Source organism: Propithecus coquereli, unplaced genomic scaffold (genome assembly GCF_000956105.1).
Source record: "Propithecus coquereli isolate 6110/MARCELLA unplaced genomic scaffold, Pcoq_1.0 Scaffold33, whole genome shotgun sequence".
Taxonomy (NCBI): Eukaryota; Metazoa; Chordata; class Mammalia; order Primates; family Indriidae; genus Propithecus; species Propithecus coquereli.
Genome location: NW_012148952.1, coordinates 8758496 through 8763352, shown reverse-complemented (window position 1 = coordinate 8763352; position 4857 = coordinate 8758496). Strand labels below are relative to the sequence as shown.

The 4857-nt window shown below is 42.4% G+C and overlaps 1 pseudogene; it reads left to right on the top strand.

Moving 5' to 3' along the window:
* Window positions 1-1645: 1645 nt before the first annotated feature.
* On the top strand, window positions 1646-2267 carry LOC105815363 (annotated as a pseudogene).
* Window positions 2268-4857: the final 2590 nt, after the last annotated feature.

Below are 4857 nucleotides of genomic sequence, written 5' to 3'. Positions count from 1 at the left end.
TGTGGGGCCAGACTGACAAGTGAGTGAGGTGAACTGAATGTGAGAACCCACAGGAAGCCATTGAAAAGACCTCGGTGCACAAGAGTATGCTTGCACATGCTCACACACACTCGCATGCTTGTGCACACACACAGAAACATGCACACACATGTGTGTGTGCTTACCTTCTAAATACATGTGTGTTCACAGACTCCAGGAATCATAGGACTGGTATTGCCGGCTCCTCTAGTGTCTCAAAAAAGCCAGAAGTGTAGAATTTTATGTGAAATCTCTGGATTTTAAAGTTGATTCAAACAATTTTAAAACTATATGAGGCAAATCAAACACGCCTGCTGTTTATAAGACCTACAGGCTATCAGTTTGTGACTAAACTCTCACAGACCAAATTTCTTTGATTGCATACCCTTGTCAGTAAAAAAACCTTTGAACATGCAATTCAGAATATAATTTCTAAATTATACGCATGTACTCAAAATCTATGAATTAAATATTTATAATGCCTTCTTTCTCTTAGAAAAAAAGTCAATAGAAATAGATGTTCTCACATTTCCCTTCAACACCCTAGGGGATCCTCATGGGTGTGCAGCACTGTGGAAACCACTGCTTGGACCACGGGTGCTGTAGGAGTTGGGGGACAGGGGGACCTAAAGAAGTGAAAGTCAATCCGTCTCTCCTGATCTCCCACTCCTGACATGCAAGTTCCCGGTTCCCTTCCCAAAGCAGCCACTATAAATAGCTGGATTTTTTTTTCTGTGTATATTTTTCATTACTTATTAATTCATTCAAAAGAAATTTATTAATAGCTACTATGCACCAGACACTGTTTTAGGTGCTTGGGGACAAATATGGCTGCCTCTATGGGACTTTACCTTCTGTTGGGGGAGATGACCAATAAACAACTGAATATTAAACATATAATTAAAGTTCAAGTGATAATAAGTGCCACAAGAAAAAATCAGTCAGGTACAATGATAAGTAGGTAGTGTGAGGAGAGGGAGGGTGCAGAGAGAGGATCTAGACACAGCCTTTCTGAGGAGAAGGCCTTTGAGCAGAGAGCTGAGTAAGTGAGCAGCTGCCTGGCAGATATCGGGGGAAGCAGTCTAGGCAGAGGGGCCGTGAGTTCCAAAGAGTGTGGGGTAAGAATGAACTAGAACGAGATGAGTAAGAGGTCAGAATCATATCACGTGAGGCTATAGAGGCCCTGCTGAACAGTCAGTCTTGTTTTATTTGACGTGTTGGGGGGAAAAACACTCTAAGGGTTTTAAACAAGGGGTGATGTGATTTGTTTGTTTTTTAACTGGGATACGTGGGCTGCTGTGTGGAGACTGGAATGAAGGGTAGAAGCAGGGAGGCCAGGAAAGCCGTGAGAAGGAATCCTGCCCTAGTGTCTGCAAGAAGTAAACAGCATTCCTAATTGTGGGAGCGATGCAGGGGCGAGTTATGGTTGGAATCAGGATTTATTCGGAAGGTAGACTCACAGAGCTTGCCGATGACTCATTCTAGGCACATACAAGCATATATTTATATTTGCCACTCCTCCCCCATTTTAAAAACACAAATAATAGCTCACTATATAAACTATTTTGCATTTTGCTATTTTTTCCCACTTAATGGTAGACAGATCTTTGCAGTATCTACTGTGAGAATGAAGACCATTCCCAGCAATCAGACTGCTGACATTCCAGAAAATGTGGACATCGCTCTGAAGGGACGCACGGTCATTGTGAAGGGCCCCAGAGGAACTCTGAGGAGGGACTTCAATCATATCAGTGTAGAAACTCAGTCTCCTCATAAAGAAAAAGAAGGGGCTCCTGCAGACAAACGATGGGGAAATAGAAAGAAAGTAGCTAGTGTTCGCACTGTCACATACAGAACATGATCAAGGATGTTACAGTGGGATTCCGTTACAAGATGGGGTCTGTGTATGCTCCCTTCCCCATCAATGTGTTATCAAGGAGAAGGGGTCTCTTGTTGAAATATAATATTTCCTTGGTGAAAAATACATCCATAGGATTTAGATGAGGTCAGCCATTGCTTGTTCAGTATCTCAAGCCCAGAAAGATGAGTTAAGCCTTGAAGGAAATGACATTGAGTTTGTTTCAAAGTCAGCTGCTTTGATTCAGCAAACCAAACAGTTAAAAACACACATAGCAGTCTCATCTGGAGGCTTGACTATTAAAACAACAACAATTATATCAGAAAATTTGGGGATGGTATCTAGGTCTCTGAAAAATGAACAGTTCAGCAACCTGGTGAATAAGATCTAAGAGTTGTCCAGCTGCCGGATGATTTCTAAGACCTATTTGCAAGTATGAATATTTTCATACCAGATTTCTTTTGTTAGGAATAGATGTTGACAGGTTTATATTTTCTCATATGTTAATTTTCACCCAACTAGGGAATGGCAAAACCCGTTTTATTCCTAGATCCCTGGCCCCGCTAGCCTGCTATTCCTGTTTTCTGTCATGACATGCCCCAGGTCCTCTTTCTTCCGTGATCCAGCTCAAGTCATTCTTCACTACGAGGCCTCCCCCAGCGACTCAGCCTATCGTGACTGCTTCCCCTTCTGAATGAATGCTCAATGTCTACAGTGTTCACTTGATCCTTAAAGTCTTAAAGTATGCTATCCTGGTTTTGTGTTGGTATCTAACCTGGAAGTTCCTTGAAAGCTACAATATGGATTATTATTTCTCTCCTGTTGGGCACTCCAGGATTTCTTTCCTAAGGGGGCTGAGGTTCTTGGTCTGGTTGGGAAGGGAGTGCCTAAGGGACTTGTTTTGAAGCTGAATTTGCATAGCAGACACACTATTTTATTTGCAATGATTGAGGGTGGGTGTTATGGAGTTTGGGAAGAGGTAAGCTAAAGCCCCCTTAGAAAACTATTTCAGCTGCCACTGACCTCTACTGGGCTTGTCTATGATGGTGGTTTCTAACAAATCCAGCTGCTCTTCAAAATCACTTTGGGAGTAAGATTTTATAGAAATAGATATTTTCAGATCCTCCTCCTGAGACACTGAGTCACAATCTCTTGGGTAGAGTCTGAGAACCCAGTGTTTAAGGACCTTTGCTAGGAAGTTCAAGTTGAAGGCATCTGAGCACATACTGGGCAGGCAATAACTGCTCATAAATAGGGAGTACGCACCAAGTCTGGAAACACAGACGAGCTCTAATAGATATTATATTATGATGTACAAGAAAGTGATATCTCTGTTTCCCAACTCCCGTTGCTACAAATAATTTTAATGTAACGTATTCTCTACTCAAGCTGGGCATAGTGTGCCTGTAGTCCCAGCTACTCAGGAGGCTGAGGCAGGAGGATTACTTGAGCCCAGGAGTTCAAGTCCAGCCTGGGAAACATAGCGAGACCCCATCTTCTGGAAAATTAAAATTTAAAAAAAAATGCCTATTCAAATCAATTTCAAAAGCATTTATATTCTGTTATTCACCATGAAGGAGATGAAGGAGGAATAAAATAATAACAAAAATAATAATAGCTAACATCCACTGAATACCTAATATATGCCAGGCACTTTGTCAAATGTTTTATATGCATTGTCTCATTTATTATTTACCAGACTTCTCTGTGTGGACCATAATCAGGGTCAACTTATCCATTAGCCTCACTAGGCACAATGTATTGTGTCCATGGTACTGTTAGGGGCTCATGAAAATGTTTTTGTTGGCCGGATGAGGTGGCTTTTGTCTGTAATCGTAGCACTCTGGAAGGCTGAGGTGAGAAAATTGCTTGGACTCAGGAGTTCGAGACCAGTCTGAAGAAGAGCAAGAACCCATCTGTACTAAAAACAGAAAAATTAGCTGAGTGTTGTGGTGTGTGCCTATAGTCCCAGCTACTTGGGAGGCTGAAGCAAGAGGATTACTTGAATCCAGGAGTTTGAGGTTGCTGTGAGCTATGATGACAGCACTGCACTCTACCCAGGTGAAAGAATGAGACTCTGTCTCGGAAGAGAAGAGAAAAGAGAAGAGAAGAGAAGAGAAGAGAAGAGAAGAGAAGAGAAGAGAAGAGAGGAGAAGAGAGGAGAAGAGAGAAAAAATGTTTTTCTTCCTTTTAGACTCAGAAGGGAAAATAAAGGAATATAATCTCCTTGAATTATATTAGTCCTTCTACCAACACAGTCACAAAATATATAATTTGTAATCTTTTTTTATGGAGAAAGAGGGCCCACGAAGGCAAAAATGGGGTCTTTACTATAATCATTCCCATTTAACAGAAGAGAAAACTGAGGCTCAAGGAAGTTAAAAATAAAACTTGCCCAAAGGCCACTTATCTAGGAAATGGCAGAGGTGATCTTTGGACACGGGTCTGTGGGACCCCACCATGACCATTTTAATCAGCACACTATACACTACACGGTTTGTCATACAATAACCAATTAGAAAATGCTTAAATAAATGTCTAAATTCAGGGGCATATCCAGATTATGTGGGGCCTGAGGCTTTTACAATTTGGAGGATCTTCTTAAAAATACAAAATTATAAATAAAAATTAGGTACACAGTCTTGGAGGGGACTGTCCAAGTAAGGGGCCCTCAAGTGCAAGCCTCGTTAGCTTCATGGTCAATCCACCTGGCTTAAATGTCCTTGGGCCTAAAGAAAACCCAGGAAGGAATCGGTGTAAACCAGGGCATTTCAGCAAAGGAGTCGGGGAGGAACTGGGACCTTGAAGCATGACTCCGAGCGGGGCACCTGAGCTCTAAGCCTAGGGGGCAGGTCTGAGCACGATCTGCTCAGGGGACAGCATAAAGCTCCCCGGCCCCACGTGATGCCGGGCGGCTGGGGAGAGGCACGGGGCTCCCTGTCTTAAACACCAAGATGGAAAGGCCCTAAGAGTCCTCGTTC